General features: G+C 42.9%; 1 protein-coding gene across 3 annotated transcripts in view; it reads left to right on the top strand.

The window, feature by feature from the left end:
• Positions 1–893: 893 nt before the first annotated feature.
• ZNF385B (zinc finger protein 385B) overlaps positions 894–23,612 on the top strand; it is a 396,676-nt gene continuing 373,957 nt past the window's right edge. For 2 of the 3 annotated variants that reach the window (XM_045868424.3, XM_045868423.3), the window contains exon 1: positions 894–1,481. The gene's annotated coding sequence lies outside the window, so the exon portion shown is untranslated. The remainder of the gene's footprint in view (positions 1,482–23,612) is intronic. The other variant, XM_054506110.2, reaches the window with a different exon arrangement.

The raw sequence follows: 23,612 nt of genomic DNA, 5'->3' as shown, positions 1-23,612 counted from the left end.
GGATATGAAGATATTTAGAATTCTAAATATATAAAAACTATCTGTCAGATTGATACTCCTTCTCCTGCTGGTAGCTCAGGTGTGCTGGTCCTTGCAATAACGCTGAATTCCAAGGTGGGTAATAAACACAACCTGCTCCTTTAGAAAGCTCTAGGATGCTGTGCGTGTGCTTGTCAAATCTCAAACCCACCCTGGAGAGCAGCACCGGCTTTGGCTGGATGCTAAGATATTTACTCTGGACGATTATGCCAAGACATTAACAGCTGCGGGCTTAATTATTGATGGAGTTAGTGTCAATCATCTGAGAAGAAAACCAAAGAATAATATTTTAAAATCACTTGTTAAAAAAAAAAAAAAATCTCTGCTCTATGGCACAGCTCTCTTGTCATTTATTAGTCTTGAACTTCTCCAGCCAAAGAAGTAATCTCATAAAACTGCTCTTCTAAAATTATTTTTCCTTGCCCCTTAAATGTTTTCTTTCCGAGCGCTCTCCCTTTCAGAACCCAGCACCTTGGCTGTTTGCACTACTTTCAGCAGATGCCCCACATCGGGGTAACCGATGGCATGTTTTAGTCTTGAAAACTTAAATAAACACGGAAAGAAATCCAGAGGAGCAGAAGCCCCCACCCGCAAGCCTTTCCGATCCGCGGCGCGGCTGCGATGCTTTCCGCGCTGCGGGCCTTCCCGGCTCCGCCAAAAATGCTCGGGCTGCTCAGTGTGGTCTTCGAGCCGAGAGCTGGTCAAAGAGGAAAAACAAATAGTTGGTCTGACGATCTCCAAGAAGAGTTTCACTCTGGCTCGACTAATATTTGACAGATCCGCCCCACCACGCCGCTTGGCATCCGGGTTTCGGGACCTCGGCCGTTGCCAAGAATTCTCGCAGGGGCTGGAGCCCCGAGGCCGAGGACCGCGCGGAGCCCCGGTCGGGACGGAGCCTCCTCTCCCTCGCAGTGCGCGCACGCCTGGAAAGGCGGGTTTTATAGGCAGCGATGCTGCGGGAGACTCTGCAGTGGCGACGGGCCCCCGAACGGTCCCGCCTCATTCGCCCTAGTGTGTGTGCCTCGCAAGTGCCTGCCTGGTAAACCCTCACCAGCTTCGGCGCGCGGCGGTGGCGTCGGCGGGTCCAAACGCCGGGGTCGCGAGCCGGGCCAGAGGGCCGGGCGCGCCCCGCGGGCCCCAGGCACACGCCCCTCACCTGGGCGAGGCAGGGCGCGCAGGCGCTCAGCGCTGGGGCCGCAGCCGGGAGCCTCAGCCCGGCGCCCGCCAGAGTTGGACAGTTTCGGGGCCGCGCCGGGCCGAACTGTCCCCGGCGCCGCCGCCGCCGCCGCCGCCGCCGCCCCGGGCTGCAATAGATAAGGGGAGAGCGTCTGCGCGGAGCCCCAGCGCAGCCCAGGCGGGACCGCCGCAGCCGCCGGAGCGCGAGCAACAGCTTCCCGGCTGGAGGAGCCACTGCCCCACGCGCCAGCGGCCGGCGCGCCGAGGTAAGCTCCGGGCGCCCAGCCCAGCCCAGCCCGACGCCCCGGGGACCCGCGCCGCCTTCCCGCCCCAGCCCGCCCGCCTCCTCCGGGCGCGAGCCGGCCCGGGGGCGCGCCGCCCGAGGGAATGGCCGGGAGCCCCCTCCCACTGGAGTTTGCACTTTGTCCGGCGGTCCCACTTGTAGAGGAGGATGCGGAGCCGCCGCTTGCCCGGGCTGTGGCGCGAGGCTCCTGTGAGCCCCTGGAGTTAGGAGTAGGTCGTGGAAGCCGAAGGAGTGAAGGAGTCCCCCAGTGTGGGCTCCGGGGCTCCGATTCCCAAGGACGGAGGGGAGGATGGAAAAGGGAAGAGGACAAGGAGAGTGCCACTCTGTGGTTAGTCGCAGTGCCTCCGTCACCTGGGCTGGGAAGTTTGGGGCTGGGCGTCTCTCTCTTCATTACAGGGAAATGGGTAGTTTGGGGAGATGTGGGAGGAAGGTAGGAGTCGAAACTTGGGGTTCCGAGAGAGTTCTGCAGCTGAAAGAAGGGGAAATGGGGGCGGTGAGGCAGAAAGAAGGTCCCCAAAGTTTGCGCTTACCGGGAGCCTGGGGTGGGGGCGGGGGCGCTGGGTGAAGGTGTCAGTGCGAGATGGGAGGACACTGTGGGACTGCGGAAGGGACCAGGCGAAGGGGAGGGGGAGGACCATCTGCTTCGCCACTGTTATTTGCGGGGGCCCGTGGGGGAAGAAGGGAGAACTGGCAGGACAATGCTTCCCCAGGCTCTGGAGGACAAACAGTTTTTATGGTGAACCTGGTTGGGGGAGTGTTGTAGTCCTTCAAGGAAAATAAATTGCCATCAAGCCCTTGGCCCCCATGAGTACAAAATAAACACAGTTTTGGAATGCTTTCAGAAGTTCTTGGGTTAGGAAACGTCATCTTCATTTTATTTTCATACAGGGATGTGGTTTGCATTTCTCTCTGGTTTTGCTTTGCTCAGGAGCATCACACCAAGGTGAATGCAAACTTTATTAAGATGTAGCAAACAATGCTCAAATAGAAGAAATAAAACATTCGTGTTATGTAGGGTCCAGCCTCAAGCTTGGAGACCGGCAGCTTCAGAACAATGCATGAAGCCGTAGAAAATGCATTTATCAAATTAAAAAGAAGGCTTTTCATAAAGTCAATAAGTTAAAGGTTTTGGCTTGAAAGCACTCCCTTAAATATTTCAGGATCCTATTTCACCGGTTTTCATAGTCCTTTCATCTTATTTTGATGCCATCTGTGCATTGAGTATGTCCTGCCCCTTCCCTGTAATAAATAAATGCCCTTAGAATGCAAATGCTGCATTGGAATTCTCTTGTTACTTGAGGCTCTTAAGGTGGAAAAAAAAAATGTTTATTTACTCAAAAGTGTTGGTTGTAGTTCAGATTCTCTATCCCCGTAAATCAAATATTTGTGGATTTATAAATCACACTGCTACTCATTTCCAAAAGTGATTTGAGGAAGCTTGGAACGAAAACCACAAATCAAATAGCTATTCTTGTAGATCTCCTTGACCTCTCTTGGATGCATTTGTAGTAAAATGCATTTGAGAAGGTGAATTCTCCTAACAAAGGAAAAATTACTGCCCTCCCTGGAATGTTTGGCAGCATAATTCCTTATGTACTTCATTTGCATTATATTATTTTCCATTACGTAAGTAAGGATGTCTTTATAGAAGTTTAACCACTAAGCAGCATCTATATTAAAGAAAAGTACGTGGATATTTTATAGCATTTTACCAAATACACAGATTCACAGAGCAAAAAGAGAATGAACTTAACGTATCCTTCTTGAACTGAGGCAGAAAGGAAACCAAGGGAGGTGTCTCTTCTGCCATCAAACCAGAGAAGGAGCTGTCATTAGTACTTGTCACCCAAACATGGCCAATTAGAGAGACCTGTCAGCAGTTAGAGGATAACTTTACCAAGTGTTAACTATTATATGAGGATTTATAAAGGTATATCAGGTGTTCTCAGCGCTCTTTTCCTCAGGTTAATGACCTGGCTCAGTGAGAAAAAAAAAAAAAATTCAGGTAAACAAACACACCTCCAAAATGTGAAATGTCTACGGAGAATAATGCTGTGTGGAGCTCCCACCATGGAAGAGATAAGAGTCTTAAATCCCTCAACTGCCTCCCGTTACTTTAGATTTTTTTTTCTTCCAGCTGAATTTGAAGATAGCATTGCATGATTTTTAATAGCAACAATTTATATTTAAAAATATGAACAATTAGTTTACTTCTCACAGGAGTAATTGCTTCATTTATGAAAATCTTTGCTCACAGAAGTAAAGGGCAAAATTGGCTTTCTGCTGTTCCTATAAGATCCTGTGTCTTCCAGGATCTAAAGGACAATGAGCGTGTTTGTCCCAGTTTCCCACTGCTTTTTACTTCTGGGTTTTTATTGTAACACCCCCCCCCATTTCACCATCTCTATTTTACCATCTCCCCCAGTCCTGTCTCTTCCTGTGTGTCTCAATATTGCCTTTTCATCCTACCTTTGCTTTTTCATTTTTTTTTTCTGCAGTTTTCTCTTGATCCTCTTTGCTTTATAGATCTCCTTTTTGCAGGTTACTTTTTATTCAGTGATGTTCTTTTATTAGTGCTAGATTATTTTCCCAAAGTGGTATTCCTATCTCTGCTTTCCCTCCTAAATTTTATATTGACAATTTGAATCATCTGCGAGATGCCTCTATATTCCTCTCAAGTGCCTTAAACAGGTTTAAACTCTAATCGACATCTTTCTTCTTACGTGAAAAGAGGTGGTTCTGTCAATTTCTGTTTTCTCTCAGTCACCCAGGACCTTCCCAATATCACTGCTTCCCAAATATAATTCACAGATTAGTCCCATGGACCCTATCTCTACCTGATGTCTCATGATACCTGCTTCTCCACCTTTTTATTCCCATAGGGACTGTCTTTCTTCAGACTCTTAACTCTTTCTAGACACTACCCTGACTAGTTTCCCAGATCCAGTCTCTCTCATTTCCAATCCATTTTATACTTGGTTTGCAGAATAAGCTTCTTAAAGCAGAGCCAAGCTCAGTCATTGGCTAATAAACTTTTCCCCAGTGCCCTACCAAATAACATATAAACCTCATCTCTGACATTTTAAGACCCTTTGCAGTCCAGGCCAAAAGTGGCTCTACCTTTTTACTTTGATCTCATAGATTCACTCGTTCACTCCATTCATTCATTGCTTCTATGAATATTTGAGTGCCTGCCGCATGCCAGGCAGGGTTGTAGGTAATACTTTTAGAAGTGCCTTGTGTAGTAGCTCAGTGCTGTGCTGCACATTTTATTTTTCAGTGGTGGAATCCACGGTGAAAATATAATCTTATGGGTCCCAGCAACCCCACTGACCTCCCATCCCTACCCTTAGTAGTCATCACAGAGTCCTGAGTCTCCTTGAAACAGTTTGAAAACACTGCTGTAGGCAGAAGGCAGTGTTCCCTCAACACACAGCAGGCTTCTGAGTTCTGTATCTTTGCTTATGCTGTTCCCTCTGCCTAGACTAGGCCCTCCCATTTTCCCATAACCCATTTCTACCCTGCCAGGGAGTCAGTGCAGTGGCTCTTTGCGTCTCGGAAGCCCAGCTTCTGCTCCTCCAAACCCTGTAGCACTTCGAGTGGCCCCTTGGAACACAGGGGCATTGTCTCCCTTATGTATATGTGCTTTCTGCATTCTCCCCTGAGGGCGCCCCGCTGACCATGCCTAACCTCAGGCCTTCATTTCCTGAAATACCCAGATGAGGGCCTGGCAGATCGTGGGACATCAGCACGTAATTTTTTTTTTTTTTAAGATTTTATTTATTTATTTGACAGAGACAGTGACAGCGAGCGCAGGAACACAAGCAGGAGTGGGAGAGGGAGAAACAGGCTTCCTGCCGGGCAGGGTGCCTGATGTGGGACTCGATCCCAGGACCCTGGGATCATGACCTGAGCTGAAGGCAGACGCCCAACGACTGAGCCACCCAGGCGCCCCATCAACACGTAATTTAATTAGACTGAATTCTACCTAATTCTTTAGTCCCGCCTTCTGCCTGTGATAGCTACTTGTTTTCACAATTCAGTCTGGCTCTTACAGTAGAGCTAGTGCTTCTCGAATGTGAATATGTATCTAAATTGTGAGGAGATCTTATTAAAGTTCAGAGTCTGGTTTAGCAGGCCTGGAATGGGGCCAGAGGTACTGCTTTGCTGAGTTCCCAGCTGATGTTGAAACAGCTGATCCTTGAACTTGAGCAAGGTAGTAGATGATATTTCACAGTTTGGGGAGTTTCTGGCAGCCCCTGCCTCTCTATCTGGTGATTTTCCTCCAGTTAGTGTTTGTTTCCATATTACTTTCTATTCTGAAAGTATTTTAGGCCTGCACATGCTTCCCAAACCCGGGATGGAAGATGTGGTGATGCCCTTGAATTTTTTCCTTATTTTGCTGATACAGGGTTGCAATGGCTAGTTCTCCCTCTTGTATTTTTCTCTGGCCAGTTTTATTTCTTTGTTGTATATTACTTCTTATTTTCCCATTGTATTCGGATTGTGGTTGTTCTCCTTGCTCACTCTGCTGTGATTCTTTTTCTTTCCCGTGTTCTCTCTGGTTCTTAAAATTCTCTTCAGATGCCTTGGCCGACTCCCTGCCCCAACTGTTTTCCTGTTGCTTCCAAAATTTTTCTGTGAAAGGAGCCCTGAAATAGGGGGCTGGAGACTCCAGTTCTCATTCTGCCTTGACTGTGAGCATGAGATATTGGGCAAAACTGTTTCTTTCTGTTCTCTTCACTTGTGGATGGAGGTTGTGGATTACACAACCCCCTGGGTCTCCTCCAGCACTGGGACGACCATGCGTGAGATCTTCACAGGGGGCAGAAGGAGCAGCTTGGGGGAGGAAAGAAGGATCCTGTGGTGATTGTGGTGCTGCTCTGTGCCCTCATCTAATGTTTCTGTTCTAGATAAACAATTTGAACTTTTGTTCTTGTACCACTCAGAGACTCATGTTTCTTAAGGAAAAAAAAACAACAACTATACCTTGGCATTTGCAAATCCAGTTGTTTTCAACCCTGGGTTCACACTAAAATCAATTCATGAGCTTACAAAAAACAGTGATGTTTTTAGCTCATTTCAAGGGAATGATTTAATTTATCCGTATTTTTGAAATCTCCCCAAGTGATTCTAATTTCCAGCATGAGTGGAGAACTGCAGTATCTGGTGTGTAAATTCAGCGTAGAATGATGGTTACGGCACAGCACTGTGCTGGGTCAAACCCTGGCTTTGCTACTCACCAACTTGGAGAGCTTTGGGAGGTTACTTCGCTTCTTGGGGCCTCCGTTTCTTTGTCTGTGAAATGGGTTGACTTGGCTATTGTGACGATAGATGGGAGCCATCAGTGGAATACTGTGCATATTGTGGTTGTTGAAGAAACAGTAGTGTTGTTTATCTTGATAATCATACCATTACAATTTAAATCCACTAAATTACTTAAGGGTCATTTCGTCTTAGAGCTAACACTCTCCTCACCCTTGTTCAGTTTCAAGATATTCCGCATAGTATAAACACTTTGAGAAGAAATTTGTGAGCATATTTTTCAGAAGTCAGTGAAAAAATACAGAAGAGGGCATATATATTAATAAAAACCAATCACCCTTTTATTTTTGATCCATTTGGTACCACATCAACTCTATGATCTCATAAATAGCAGAGATAGATTAAAACACATATAAACTGATACAGAAAGGTGACCAGGCTTTCATACCTACGTCATGAAAAATGACTTTACTCTTTAATAAAGACAGTTCTATCATCAACAAATAGGGTAGAAATTCATTTTATTTTGGAAATAAATATAAATATGTTAGGCGTTTACATTTCTGAGTTTATAATGGGAAATGGAATTAAAAAGCACACACAGAGAGATATGCAGGCTAAAGCTAAATCAACTTTTTCTTCTCTATTTTGGCTGAGATTCTAGAATAGCCATTATGCTATAATGCTATCATCATATCAGCAAAGCAAAAATTGGATAAATGGATATAACGCATGTTAACTGAGGACCCACATCCCTTTTTTTCCCCCTGTATACATCTGAAAACAAGTAAAAGGGTGCTCAGTAATTCCAGTGGGCCGGTTTAGGTACCTCCTGGGGAATGTGCTGATGAACTTTGTATGGAAAAGAAAGACTCCTGGGGACTGCTTCTCACCTTTTTCTCTTAGAATAAAATGTTTCATTTCTGCATTATTTACTTTTTGATCAGGAAAAGTATTTTTCAATTAAATCGATTAAACTTTTTTAAAGTTTGTTTTCCATATTGTGATGTGTACTTTTTAAATAACACAACTAAGAAGATACTATGACATTTTAAAAAAGAACCTTTGAGCTACAACTAAGAAAAGGTCCATTGTGAGGGATGTTTAGCTAATTGTTTTTTCAATCTTTGCTTAATATACTTGTGTTAAAATTGTGTCAAATTCTACAGAGAGCTGTGATTTTTAATGTGTATTGGTTAAAGTGGTCAGTGTGATGGTTAGTCCATTATGTAAGGTTTTCAGAGTCTAGAGGCCTGGATTCTTGGTCAGCTTATACTGGTTGCAAACCAGGGTTCAGATTCTGATTAATCTCAGGCTTAACAGATTGCTATTTCTGCAAAGTATGAGTTAAGGATATAAAAATGACTATTCAGTCTTTAGGGTGAAAAGGAGGGCTCTTTGTGCAAAATCCTCATTGATAAATTGGAGAAATGAGACCAGAGAATCTAGAGTGTTTAAAATTTGAGCCTAAGGAAATTAGACATTACAAATAAGGAAAGAAAAGTTCTAGTGGTACTAACACTAACATTTAAACTTCACATAGCAATTATATAGACCCTCTGATGTCCTTAGAGTTGATATGTTAGAGGTGGGAAAACTGTACCTCACAGACTTAGAAATAGAGGTATACCTTATATTTTACCTAAAATATAATGCTGAAAGTAAGAATACAAAGGACAAAATGCCATTGTTTGTATATAAAAAACACACTTGTATATAAATATAGGCGTTTTGATTTTATATATATAAATATTTTTATTTTAATGAATTGGTCATTGTACATGGTCTTACATGATATCTGGAAATGCTGATGATTATATTCAATCATTACCTGCATGTTACATATCTCATTACCTGCATATGTTATACTATCGGAGATGGAAAGAAATATAGCCTAATGGTAGAATTCTGAATCCAGAAACCTCTAGAGTCAGACTTTGTGGATGCAAATTTCAGCTCTTCCACTTATTAGCTGTGTAACTTTGACCAAGTTACTCAACCTCTCTGGGTCTTAGTTTCCCAAGTTTAAGAACAATGAGAGAAATTTTCATGGGATTGTCAGAAAAAACAAGTACACATAACATACTTAACAAAGTTCTTAGGATTTTCAAAGTCTAGTACTCATAAAGGTAGCCATTATTATACATTATACGGTTAAATAATTTATATCAAATACCTCACAGATACATTGATTTCTTTGCCAAGGGAATCTGTGCAACTCTAAGTTTTGTAACTTGAGTTTGAAACTTACTCTGTATTTTTCAAATATATATTATTTTCTCCTCTATCTTTCCTTGTTTACTTTAGGAGAACAATGAAATGAAAGAGAGAATAGAGGTGTGGAATTGTAAGCCCTACAAGGGCTCTAGACAATTTGTAACCGTGTGAAGCACAGATGGATTTTTAATAACAAAATATATGAATCAGGCTGTATGATTTTTGAAAAGACCAGATGGCTTAAGATGTAGCTTCCGCATGAATGTACTTCCTGAACATGTATAAACCTGGAGTGTTTGGAAGTGATCCAAATCAGAGTGGTCTAGGTATAGGAGCCAGCTCATGGAACCAGGGTCTGTGACCAGAGTGGACTCATTTAAGGACAGTCTCTTCTCGGGCATTTGAATTGTAGGGGAATCCTCCTGGGTTCACAGGCATTTATTTTAACACCTGCATTGGATTTTCCAAGTTGGAATTTAGACAACAAAATAATTAGCAAAACAAACAAACAAAACAACCCCAAAACCCACAAAAAAAACACAAAACAAAGAAACCATAATTGGTAAACTATATGCAGGATTACCAAAGAATTTAAGTCCATATGTGTGTGTGTGTGTGTGTATATGTATACCTTCTTAACTACATGTATGTTTTTTTTATTTTATTTTATTGTGTTATGTTAATCACCATACATTACATCATTAGTTTTTGATGTAGTGTTCCGTGATTCATTGTGTATAACACCCAGTGCTCCATTCAATATGTGCCTTCTTTAATACCCATCACCAGGCTAACCCATCCCCCCACCGCCCTCCCCTCTAGAACCCTCAGTTTGTTTCTCAGAGTCCATAGTCTCTCATGGTTTGTCTCCCACTCCGATTCCCACCCCCTTCATTTTTCCCTTCCTATATGTATGGTTCTTAATGGTCAGTGTCATTTCCACAGCAATAAAATCAAGACTCAGAATGTGGAAGGTAAAATCTTAGTCTTGTTCTTTTGTATAACCTTCTCTTTGTGTCTCATGCTTGTGGTCCTAGGCTGATCTTAAAAATGTCTCTAGCACAGTGATCTTGGACTTTACATGTAAAGGAATCCTTAGAGGGCTTGCAAAAAATGCAGATTTCTGTAATTCACCCTTGAAGTTTTCTGACTCACCAGGCTTGAGGCAGGACCCACTAATCTAAATATTTCATCAAAATATTTTGTAAGTATCCCAGTTGATTCACAGACCAAACTTAGTCTAGTTCCCTAGATTAACACTTGCTCTCAACTCGGGATGCATATCAGAGTTACTGTGGTTCTTAGTAAAAGTCCAGTTGAACAGGCCAAGCTCAGTTCCTCTATGATGCATTAACCACAGGGCACTCCTTCCTTAAGCTGCTCTGAGTCACCCATGTGGAGCCCTGTCAGGTGCAAATTCTAGAGAACAAGGCTGTGTTCTCTCATTGACTACCCAGTGGCCTTCAGCCACAGGTTTTAGTACACCATGGTTCTCCATAACAATGAGGACCACTGGCCACCTGCCTCAGTATCCCTGTGAGCTCACTTGGGATATTCAGATTCCAGGGCCCAAACCTAACTCTACAAAAAAAAAAAAAAGAAGAGGTGGGATGTGAGGTCTTAGAGCCAGGATTTTCCTTGGCTCCCCAGATGATGACTATGCCTTGATGAAGTTCTCTATCCAGGGCTCTATGGAGCTAGCCTTTGCCCGCTCACAGCTTCAGACAGCTCCAGTGCTTGTGGTGACCACACCAACTGCAGGGACCATAGGGCCCGGACGGGGACCACCGTGACTCCTGAATGTCAGCAGTGTCTCTTCCCTCTCATGTCTCCTGGCTTCTCCCTTCTCTGCAGCCTGCGAACAGCCACTTCTCCTGTCCTTGTGGTTTTATGATGGGAAACACAGGCTCCTTTCTCTCTGGGCCCTGGGCTCTTCCTGTCTTCTCTTTCCCACAGCTGCCAAGTAGAGACCCAGATGACGGTGCCAAACACGTTCAGGCTGCTCCCCTGGCAGAGAGACCCCTGTAAGCCTTTGCAAATCCTTGAAGGCTTTCTTTCCTCCCTGTGTATAGCTTGCATAAGCAAGGTTTAAATTTGTCGAGCATTTCACAGGTTCTCAGATCTGTTGTCTTCCTCCTAAAGTGCTTTGGAAAAAGGAACAGTATAATGTGCTCTTGGCTGGCATGGGGGGAAGGCAACCTGGTCTTTAGAAATATTTGAATTCTTTTTTTTTTTAAGATTTTATTTATTTATTCATAAGAGACAGAGAGAGAGAGAGAGAGGCAGAGGGAGAAGCAGGGTCCCCACCGAGCAGGGAGTCCGATGCGGGACTCGATCCCAGGACCCCGGGATCATGACCCGAGCCGAAGGCAGACGCTTAACCATCTGAGCCACCCAGGCGCCCAATATTTGAATTCTTGAAATCGATTTCTGAATTATCAAGAATTATAGCAGGAAAATTGCTGTGTATGTGTAACAGTTCTGTCTTCAGGGTGTGTACCTCAATAGACCCATTTGAAAATGTAAATCAGAGAATGTTTTAGTGTTCCTGTGTAAAATAATGAACAAAAGTGACATTAAAAATAATTAAGTATTATACTGTGAACAACTTTGTCATTGATTATTTTAAAATCTGAGCAATAGTGTTCTATCTTGTTAAAAAACCTTTTATCTGTAAAACTTCAGAGATTGTTTGAGGGTAAGGTGGCATAAAAGTCAATAGTTTGACATCTCCTCATTGCAAGTTCGTGTTTTGATGGAACCCTATGTTTAGCCTGACACAGTCCTCTTAGATGTCAACCTCTTTCTTCAACAGTAAGGAAGGCTCCCTGGTAACCAAAGGGAGCAGGGGTTGGTGAAGTTGGGTGACCGGCAAAAAGGTATATCTACCTGGAAAATGATACCACCAATCAAATTAAATGTGAGAGGGAATTATGCATAGAGGAGATAACAGTGTCAGACTTTATGGCTCTTTTCAAGAGATGATTACTGGTGACATGGCAAGTTTATTTTTCTAACATTAGGAAAAGCATTTAAAAGACAACATCTGAACTGTTCCATAGGGCTAATAATGATGCTTGCTGGAGAGGCCCTCCACGGGATGGGTTTGTAATAGTCTCTGGGACCCATGCTTAGTTGAGAAGATTGTGCTACTCCAAAGGCCTCTTGGACTAGCCCACTTCTTTATTTCTGTGAAGCCTTGCTATGACCGTAAGACAGTGTGCACTAAGAACAGGATTTAGCCTAGCATGACGAAAGACACAAAGCAGCATTTGTTTAAATTCCCTGGGGAAAGTTTAAAGACTCTGGGAGTCTCCCCACCACCATGCTGCCATGGCTTAACCTCCTTTAGCAACAGGACGAGTCACTTGCTTTACCATCTGGTGCAAGGTAAGAGGGCTTTGAACTGACATGGAAGCTGCTTACGAACACTCAAAGGGATGACACGTGGACAAAGAAGTAGATTCATTTTTCTGAAGTTCCAGCAGGCACAATTAGATTCAGTGGGTGGGATTGGAGGGAGGCAGATTTCAATTCAATATGAGAGAGAACTTTGTAATGATTCATACTGTTCAGTAGTGGCCTTGAAGTTTCACCCTTGCTCCAGTGCAAAGTATGTGACACGCGAGAGGATTGGCCACCGGAAACAACATATAAGGAATTCCAAGATTGAGTGGAAGCTCAAATTGGCTGACCGCTATAATCTATCCCCTTTTTGGAATTATTGATAAAATAATTTGAGGAGTGACCATAAGCAGGGGAGGGGGACATATAAGAAAAAAGGTAGGCGAAGAGGTAGGTATTTCTTGACACCCTAAAAGATGAAAGAATAATTACCTCATCTTTCCCCTTAGCTTTTTAAGCATGTTACGCTTGAGCACCTATTATGTGCCAGAACATCATCTCATTTAACAGCCAAAAGGCAAAAATCCCAGCGTGTCCTATCTTAGCCAGAGTTCTGCAGTTGCTTTCCTGCATCTTCGATGATGTCACAAAAGCTGCCCTGCATGCTCATCCTGCCTGAGCTAAACTCCTGGATAACCTTTTCATATCACTTCTTCTGTTTCGTCTGTGGTGCCTGCAATATTAGATTGTGATGATCAGGTCTGTGTTGATTGTATTGATTTTTCTCACTAGACTGTAAGCTCTTTGAGAGCAGACCCCTTTGACTGCTTCATCTAGTTAGTGCCTATCCAGGGATCTGGCAAATAGTAAAAGCTGATGTCTATTAACTGAATATTTGATTTCTCCTCCCCTCGGACCCCTTCCCCTAAAAAAACACCTAGGATGACTTTGATCCTCAAGATAAGGAAATACACCAGAATATTCTTTCTCCTCCCGACCCTGCCTAATCACATCCTAATTACCTATTCCATTCATTCTATTTTGGGGGAAAGCCGGTGAAGAGAGTGAGGTGAAAAAAAGTCCCCAAAATTAGAGAAGGGAAGGCGACCTCTTGTGCAGCCCTTCATCAACCCAACTAGATATGTTGCCTTTGGCAGCACCTACTGGTAGGATGAGGAGGAAATCCTGCTCCTGCTGTTAACTAGCTTTGTGACCCCAGACTAGTTCTGTGAGCACCTCATGGTCTCTTCTCAGTAAAATGGCAAGTTTGTCCAGGCAATTTATAGGGGCTCAGCCTGAAATATTGTAATTCCTAACCTCTTTTCCCTTCTGAGGTTTCCTGAGGTCCTTGCCTCTGCCTAGTATTCTCCTGGGTAACCAAGAATCCAGAATAATGAGGAGAAGCAATGTCAGGAGGTAACACGGGTATAAAACACTGTTTTTGGGATCCGATACACCTGGATCGAGTTCCTGCTATATGGCTTTGGGAAAATTATAAACCTCTCCAGGCTAAAGATGCCTCTCCTATAAAATGGCCAGAATACTCCATACCTCCAAGAGCTATAAGGACTCAGTGAGATAACATATATGAAGTGCTAATCCTGCCCCAGAAACATAATGAGCACTTGGAAAATGATAATGGTTATTTGGAAATAGTCCCCTGTCTTTCCCCCCCCCTTTTCTCCAAAGAGTCTAAAAGACACCCACACACAAGTCCTGAAGAAGTTTTCTTGGCATGATTATACCGTGCTCACGCACATCATTTCTCCTCCACTGAGAATCAGTAGAGGATGGTCAAGGTGCCTTCCTGCTGAGGCATTCTGCTCTCGCATGTACAATGGCCAAAAGAGCAACCCACTTCCCAGTGATGGGGGATATATTTATTTTAACATTTGCATAGAAGACATGACCGTTACTGAGGAGACACAGGAAATAGGTGGGGGGCCGTCTGTCTTACTATCCCAGATGTATCACATCCAGCCCAGATTCTTTGATTTGGAAAAGCTTGGACTGAGCAACAGTGACACAGCAGCTCCTGAGCCGGGCAGTAAATAGACACCTTATAAAAATTTATGAAGTTCAGGTTGTAAAGAGCAAACCGCACATACTGAGTAGTAACGTTGCTTATTAAAATAATTTCATCTTTAAGTCTGTTGTCTCCGTATCGCCTATAATAGAAGCTCATGCTCTGGCTGGATACCTCAACAGCCTTTGAAAAGAGATGATAGTTTTACGAGATGTGATTTTCTCATCTCACTAAATTAGATTATTTGAGATAGCGTCCCTGGATGTAAAATTTCAATCCTGAGTAAATCTGTACCTCGGAGACTCTGAGCAGCCTGCTAGCAGAGTGGAAATGGAGCATAATAAATCTGCCCTGAGCCCATTTCTCTCCACACAACTCCATAATTCATTCGTTGCTTGATACCCATGACCACTTTTTCGCAGCTAATCAGTCTGCATCCAGGCTGGCTCCTTTCATGTGCAGTTCCTCCTTCTAGGTCCAGATCTTGCCTCTTGGCATGCTCTCTTGCTTACAGGCTTCTTTCTAGAGCTTGTGTGCTATCGTGAACCTTGCATCCAAGCTGTTCCTAATCATATGGCAAGCAGTTACCCCAGTTCTAAGGTGGCCTCTTTGTTGCAGTATACTTCGAAAAAGATCTTCTGTTGAAAGCAGATTAAAATAGATAACAGCATCTCTGAGCATCTGGAAACCCAGGAAGTATTTTGGTTATTCTTTCCCGAGTCTCCTCTGAGGGGACAGATGGGGGATGACCGGCTACTAAAACTCCATGTTTCTTTATTCCAGTCCCTTCTACTTCATTTATGAGGAATGCTTCTTCCCTGCTCCTGTGATTTTCTCCTCTTCCTGGGGTTCCGTATTGCTCTGGTCCAGTGGCAGCACTACCATCTGCGGCCGCAAATCGAGAATGGCGCAGGTGACTTTCAGGAAGCTTGGGGAGAAGGAAGAGTTTAGGAGGATGTCTCCTAATGTGGAGCAGAGGCAATCCGACTCAACTGGGAATTAAGCACACTGTTTCCAGCCCTGTTTCCACCCTTAGTTATTCTTGTGATGGTGGGCAAGGAGTTTATTTTGACCAGCTCCCACTTTTGTCATGTGTAAAACAAGCAGGTAGCAATAGGTAAATTTTAGTAGAGAGGATTATATAAATTATAAATCATAGAGGCATGGAAAATTATCTTCTGTTCCTCCCGACGATTTAATTCAATAACTTAGTGACTTGAGACTGTTTTAATGGAACTCAGGACTTTGGAACAAGAATTTTCCAGAGGACTCTGCTGCTACGTAGGGTGTAGTCCAGGGGCCACTCAGAAATAACTTTGTGCAGAAGCCCAGGTAGTCCGCAGTAGCCTGGTCAGAGGGCAGCCACCTAGAACAGCAATTTGAAGCAGAAGCAATGGCACCCAGTTGGCTGGTTTCGGGAGAAGAATGTCCTTCGTGATTTTAAAGTCCGTTCATTGAGTAGTTCCTTAAACTTTTTTCATAACGCTTGCACCTAAAGTTATTCATCCACATTCTCTTCCACTCCCTAAATTCGCTGAGAGCCTCTGTGTCTTGTCTGGTTTTACAGAAAAGGAAATGGAAGCACTGAGAAGCCACGTCATGTGCCCAAGTTCACGCAGCTTGGTGGTGGTGGAACAGGACTGGGGTCTCGCCAAGGAGATCGCATTCCTGGCTGCTCAGCACTGGTCCATGGACAGGCAGCACTAGCATCGCTTGGGCGCTTGTTAAAAAATGCAGACTCTTAGGCTCCACCTCAGGCCTCCTGAAACCAAATCTCCATTTTAAACCTCTCCGTGTGTCTCTTGCACATAGAAGTCTGAGGACAGTAATGGGGTGGAGCCTTCTGCTTCCATTTTGAAAGTTCCTCTGGGCTTCATGCTTCTGACACAGGGTCCAGCCTTCTGGGCTCACTGAGAGGCCACTGTATAAAGGAAAAACATGCCCAAGGTGCCTTGGGGCAGCTTCCTTGATTTTATATATGAAATAAAACAGAACGAGTTTTCCTCCCAGGCATTTTGAAGGGTTATATAGAACCCCAGAAAGAGTTAAGCAGGCTATGGGATGCTCGTCTCATTTAAAGGCTTTATAGGTTAGCTTCCGAGCAAACTTCTTCCTACTATCACCGTGTATCAGCAAATTCCCACTTAAAAATATGTAAATGTAACAGGGCAAGTGGGCAGCATTTCTGATTAGACCTCCAAGTGATTAGGATGATTTAGATTAAAACTGTACCTCTGTTTCTGAGATGACTTTAGAATCCTAATGCTGCTGGATCCTCTACGTTCCAAATTTGGAAAATAGCCATGCTAGATATTTTACAAGAACATAGTTTTAAAATGTAAACATAAAAGTAACTGAATAACACCCAATTTGGGACATAGCCATGAACAAATTGCTATTTTGATAGTCAGCAAGTCATTAACTCGTCTCAGGCGACTTTCCACAACTAAAAGTCACTACTGTGTGCAGGTATGTCAGAGGAGAGAATATTGCCTAAAAAGAGAATCTTTGAAATGTTCCCTTTGTCTTTCATTGTCTTGCAAAAGAACCAGTTGGCTTTGAAAAAGTCCTGCTAGCCACAGGACACAGCAGCGTTCGACAGCGCTGAGATAGTGGAATGGGACAGACAGTAGGGACTCATTTTGTTCTGAGATGTCCAAGAGCACCGTAAACATACTTTGAATTCTCGGGCACCTAATATCAAGTTGTAAATATGGGATCATAGATGATTGAGGTTTTGCATTCCTTAGGAGGTCCCTAGGATCCCCCAAATAGGGAAACTCATCACCAATTTCTTGTCACCTGTGCACATGTTTCTTTGCGCATATAAGCCCAGAAAATAGAACAAGAGTGGCAAATCTTCACAAACACGATGTGAAAAATATGCATGTGATCTATACAGTCTTCTATATGAGAGGCAGGTGTGACATGCCCTTTGTAGGATGAGTTTATCTTTGATCTCTGTCCCCATCAATTTCAGTGACACTTGCTTCCACCTGTATAGGCAGAATGACATTTTGGTTCTGGCCGAAGTACCCTGGGACGACCGCCTTCACTAACTGCACTCCATTGATTGCTGAGGTTTTATGTCTCTCGAGGGCAGCATTATATTCTGCCACATTATGCAGCACTGGTTCTTTTATTTATTTATTTTCATCTCTTACCTGTCTTATATTCTGTCACCTTCTTCAATTCATTACATCGTACCCAATCAGATCATTGACTCACCAAAGAATTGAACTGGGATAAGGCTACGTATTTAAGTAAATTTATGTCCTAAGTTGCTACCAGAGCACACCGTCTATATAGAGAAAAATATTCTATAATAGACAGCCTAGGTTATTCTTCTGAGCATCTTAAACCATTACCACTTTTAGGGGTGTTCGAGTAGTTTCTGGATTGAGAAAATCATTTGGATCTGAGATAATCTATTTTGTGTGGTGTTGGAGTAGTGAGCATTATGCTCTTGATGTTTGAAGGAAGGAATGGCCCTGGTATATGGATATGGTACATGTCACCAAGGCAAGGTCACAAAGAAAGGCAAAGGAAATATTAAGTCTTCAACATGGTTCTCCAAGTTGAACAGTTGATCATTCATTGGAGAGTTATGATTTTACCCAGTGCTACTTGTATCTGGAATACCCCTTCTTATTGGATTTTTTATTTAGGTTCTGAGAGTGATAGAGCTTGGGATCAATAGTGTTACCTTCTCTTTTTTTAAGGTCACAATTAAACATCCTGTGCATTTTTACATGCCCGGAAGGTCATACTGATTCTTTGTCTACCCTTCACCCACCTCTTTGCACTAATGGTAAGCCAAATGGTTTGATCTTCTTATTTAAAGCATTCCTTTGCCTGAACAATTATCTTTTCACCTTGGCTTCCTTCTTTCCTTTCCTTCCTTCCTTTTTTTTAATTTCAAATTGTGTTCCATATAGAAATAATAAGAATAACAATATCAACCAGAGGCCATAAGCTGCTTTACTGTGTGTGGTAGTGTTTTAAGCACTTAACATGTATTATATCATTTAATAACAAGATAGGCAGTATCATCATCTCCATTTTACACATGATAAAACTGATGCTTAAGAAGTTGAGGAGCTTTTCTAGGTCTTCACACTAGTAACTAACAGAACATGACCTTGAACCCAGGCCTCACTGCCTCTAGAACTCACCTTCATCACAAAAACCATAATCCAAGAGTAGAAAGGAAATTTAAGCATCATCTAGTTCAGACTGTTCTTTTCACAGATGAAGAAATTGGTCAAAAGAGGTTAAGTGCCTTACCCTAGGTAATTCAACTAGCAAATGAAAGAGCCCATTTCAGTTGGTTCCATTTTTATGGAAGTTATGTAGGCATGTTCTGTTCCATCTAACTGGCTAGCTTGGATCAGCTGTCTTCTCTGGATCAATCTGCTTTAACAAGGAGTGTGGGCACACTCTACAGAATTGTTCAAAATGGCTGCTACTTCACTTGACCCTCTTACTGCTGGTCAAGAGGAATCTTCATGGCTGGGCAAGGAACAGCTGCAAAAGCTGGTCACCATAGGGGGTTGTTCTCTCCCAGGCTGGAAGCTCCATTCTAGCCAGACTCTCACAAAGCCAGGAAGCAAGTCCCTGTTAGGAAATTTTCCATATTATTAGGACTCCTCCTCCCCTCAAAGAAGACCAGATTCTGGGTAAAATCAGTCTGCCTTCGTTGTTCTTTGCTCAGCTTACTCTCCAGGCCCTGCCTCTCTTTTGAAGATAGATTGAGTTTGACAGATGGAAAACCAGCAGCAGTCCTGGGACTAGCTGCCAAATGGGACAGCAGAGAAGGTGATCTGATGGGTTGTGGCATTGAACTGAAAGGGTATGAACATGGATGCCTCAGTGAAGACAATGAATGGTGACCCTCTTGAGGAAATAGCAGCATTTTTCATCTCAGCGTAAACCGCATTGAAGATCTGGAAAAGCAAGCTACTGCTGTGTGTCATCTACCTGTATTATAGTTTAACTTGCATAATGGTGCTTCGTCATAAATGTGGGTCCTGATTGGACTTTTTTTTTTAGTAGCATATTTTTCTGACCACAAAACTAAACTTATTCATGAAAAATATGAAGAAAGAAGTGGTGATTCCCTGAGATATCCATGCAGGTAGAATCATGATTCCCTGTGAGACAGTTTGTTTCACTCTAGATGTGTATTTCCTTTCCCTTTCCAAGCAGGTGGCCAGGCCTGTATGCTTCCCTGGCCTCAGGGGAGAGTTGCCTTGCAGAGAAGAAAGCAGAAGTTGCCTATACTAGAAGTGAGACTGGTTTTGGTGTTCTAGAGGCCCCTTGAGGGGACTATATTCTAGAAGGGAAGAGCAGCAGGGACCTTTGGGAAGGGTAAGCAGGGAAATAGAAAAGAAAAAGAGGTTGATTTCCTAAAGTTAGTGGATCCAAGGCTAGTGTGCATCTCTGGAGCACCCCAGTGCTGTGGCCAGATGTGAGAGAGTGTGATACATTTGGGGAAGCTATGTATTTTATCATAGGGGTCTCCAGCCTTGGCAAAAATTTCTACAGCCCATGAAGCAGGGCCCCCAGCACCAAAGGAGAGGCCTCCAGTCCATGAGTTTTCTTTAAAAAATGCAAATCTGAGCATATTTCTCTGCAAAAGATCCCTTCATTGACATCACATCTGCAGGAGATAGAGAAAGGTACTCCAAGCAGATGAACTAGCATGTGCAAAACTATGAAGTTAATAGAACACATGCTCTCTATCAGTGATTTTCTTCATCTGGATCCTGGGGTTGTGTTTATAAACATCTGGAAGGATGGGCAAGGGCTGTTCATGGGTGGGTTTGACTGCCATCTGATGGAATCTCTGTGGGCCAATGATTTTCAAATGTTTTTTAGGAGCATAGATCATTATTTCAAATAAAATTTTACACAGAAACTCAGTGAACTTTCATGCCATACCCTCCACCACATAGCCTTGAACTCTTGGGGCATCTTTGTGTGACCATGACTGATCTGATGCCCATTATCTGATCAGATTTGAGATGTAAATGATGATCACAATGGTGGTATGAAGATACACGGAGGGGTAGAGACAGAGAAGGTTAGACTGGATGCAAAGAGACCGACATAGAAGAAATTTCTAAACACAAATTGGTAATGTAAAAATAACTTCATTTTTTCTAGGAATTTCAGTTTTTATTGTGAGTCTCATTTGATTTGACATTAGAAACTTAGCTATATGACTCCTTCTCTTAGATCTAAGTCTAGTGAGTGTTTATATACATGTAAAAACCACCACTTATTCAAAACTTAGTTATGTAAAGAGTAGGTACTTTACAAATTTGAACTAATTTAATTACTATAATAACCCTATATGGTATATGCTTGTTATGATCTCCATCTTATAGATAAGGAAACAAGCCCAGAAAGTTGAATGATTTGCCAAGGTCAAACAGCTCTTAATGACTAGAGCTGGGATTTGAACATGGGCAGCCCACTGTCTGCTATGCTCCAGTATCCTCATTCTTAATCAGTGCAGATACCATGCAGAGGTATCCATGGGGAGCATACCGTTTTGTCCTTGGGAGTGATCAGCAGTCTTTTCTGGCATCCATAGCCATTGATTTTTTTTTCTATCCCATCTGGTTCTAGCACATCATCCATACAGGTTGCTCTAGAACCTCCAGAATGTTTCATTCAGCTATTGGCAAACTATACTGTTCCAGGAGGAAACTGTTGAAGCTGTCTAGGACTCTATCTACGTAGGCTAGTGGTTCTTTTTTTTTTTTTAAAGATTTTACCTATTTATTTGACAGAGACACAGCAAGAGAGGGAACACAAGCAGGGGGAGTGGGAGAGGGAGAAGCAGACCCCCCGCCAAGCAGGGAGCCCAACTCGGGGCTTGATCCCAGGACCCTGGGATCATGACCTGAGCAAAGGCAGATGCCCAACGACAGAGCCACCCGGGTGCCCCTAGGCTGGTGGTTCTTAACTGGGATTATTTTCCCCCCATGGACATTCGGTAAGGTCTAGAAACATTTTGTTTGGAAGGGGATTATGTTCCTGGTATCTAGTGGATACAGGCCAGCAATGCCTTTAAACATCTTATAAAGCACAGGATAGTCCTTACAACAAAGATTTTTTTGGCACCAAAATGTTAATATTGCTGATATTGAGAAACCCCTATAGAGACATGAATATAGTACATTTCAGCCATTTATTTACAAAGCCCTAATTTATTCTCAGGGCTCCATCTTCCCAGGAAGGAATAGATTCCCAAGCTTCTTAGATCCATCAAACCTTCTGGGGGTTTCTGTTACCTTTCCTTCCATCAGGGCTCAGTGCATGGCTGGTGAGTGGGCTGGGACCTGGGCCCCCTTTCCAGGTACTTACTTAGATCAAAAGTCTGTGCAATTACCTTTTAACTGTTTCTCTTTCTCTCTCTTTTATTTAGTCTGAATGTAGGAAGCTTTGCTCTTACTCATCATATTCTTCGAAATCTGTTGTCCATGAGTTCTCCTAATGTTTGAAACTCAAACTGCAAGAAAGGATTACCTTCTTTTCTGCTTTATGCTATGTGATCTCTTTCCTGGGGACAATAAATACAGAAGAGTCAGCGACTGAATGAAGTTTTACTGAAATACAGAAAAACCTTAGTTTGTCCGTGTCAGCATTTTGCCATCTATATTCTGAGGTGCACCACTCTCCCTGGAGATGTCGCTAGGTTTTCTGTGAAAAGGGAGAACTGCTGCCAGTGGCCCTCTCTCTAGGAATTCACAAGTCATATAATTAAACTATTTAAATTTATCTCAGGACTTCCCCAAAGTATTTGACAAGAAAACATTTCTTTTTCATGGAATCCTCAAGACCCATTTATACATAATTCGAGAAATGCTAGTCTACGTGATAAATGTGGTCTTTATCAAAGTATTGGTGGAGAGAAGAGGTAGGTTCTAGAGATGCTAAAAAGCTAAACTCAGTAAGAGTTGGTGAATGACTGGTCCTGGGATGTTAAGAAGCAAGAGATATCAATGAGAGGATATAGAAACTTCAAAGCTGAAGGGACAAATTTTGTATCATTCCTTATATATCACAAAATATTAGGCACCAGGGATTTTTAACAGTATAAAGCACAAAATGACAATACTGAATTTGTTTCTCCTGGATGATTGTAATGGCTTTCTGTGCAGTCTCTTAGCTTTCATTCGTGTCCTCTTCTAATCGCCATGTCATAATGCCATCAAAGAAATTTTTCTAAACAAAGATACAATCATGGCATTGCTCCGATCAAAGAACTTCTGTGGTTCAATTTTGCACATAGACAATCCAAACTTCTTTGTGTCGTGTTCAGAAGAGCTTGTCAAAATCTTCCTGAATATGGATTTAACCTTGTATGGCAAGAAATGAGCAACACTTTCTTACTCAGCAAGATCGTGCCTTGCACTGCCAGTGCTTATGGGCTTATTTTAGGGACCCTGGGGGACAAGACCAACTGTGCTGGGGACCTTGCATCTGTTCCTGTCCCATGGGAATACCTTGATTCTGTATATTTTGAAAATATATCTATAATCTATTCTAATCTTGAAAAGGAAGTATTGTGTGGTCTGTCTCTACCTGTGAATATCTTCCATCTGTCCCTCTGGATCCACTCTAACCCTTGTCCACTCAATTCTCTACTCTGGGAGGCTGACTTATATGGACTAAATCTATGGAATCCCTTGCCCTCTGTCTTACAGTTGGGTTTGGTTAATGGAAAATGCTGGCAGGAGATAGGAGGGAGGGAGGAAAGTGAGATCAAAGTGTTTATTTCCTGGATCCAACCCTGGAAGGGTACCACAGGCTGACTGTCCTGTGCTGGTCACTGCCTTTCTCAACATGGCCTCCCTCACGGTCTTTTCTTCTCTCCAGGGTTAGGTAACTGATTTCTCCTCTGGGAGTTGTAACAATATCCCCACTCATACCCCTGGTTCCTGTGTATCCTTGTGGTTCCTCTACATCTGACTTTACACTTATAAATAGTCCTTTAAAAATAAACTCTTAAAATTTTCCCAATTTGAATATTGTGTTTCTTTCCCATTGGGACCCTAACGGCAATCTGAAACACTTAAAATTGTTAGCATCTGTGAAAAATCTCAATGATAAAGAATTAAACTAAGCAGAGACACTTATCACAAAATGTCCATTTTCGTGTTTTACCTTATATCATTTCAAATGGTACCATAACATTATAAAATAGAATATTACATTTAAAAGTAA

Source organism: Mirounga angustirostris, unplaced genomic scaffold (genome assembly GCF_029215605.1).
Source record: "Mirounga angustirostris isolate CCGP_5_RB_7025 unplaced genomic scaffold, mMirAng1.0.hap1 SCAF_3, whole genome shotgun sequence".
In the NCBI taxonomy this organism is placed as follows: domain Eukaryota; kingdom Metazoa; phylum Chordata; class Mammalia; order Carnivora; family Phocidae; genus Mirounga; species Mirounga angustirostris.
The sequence above is the reverse complement of the archived record's forward strand: the minus strand, read 5'-3'. Positions and strand labels throughout refer to the sequence as shown.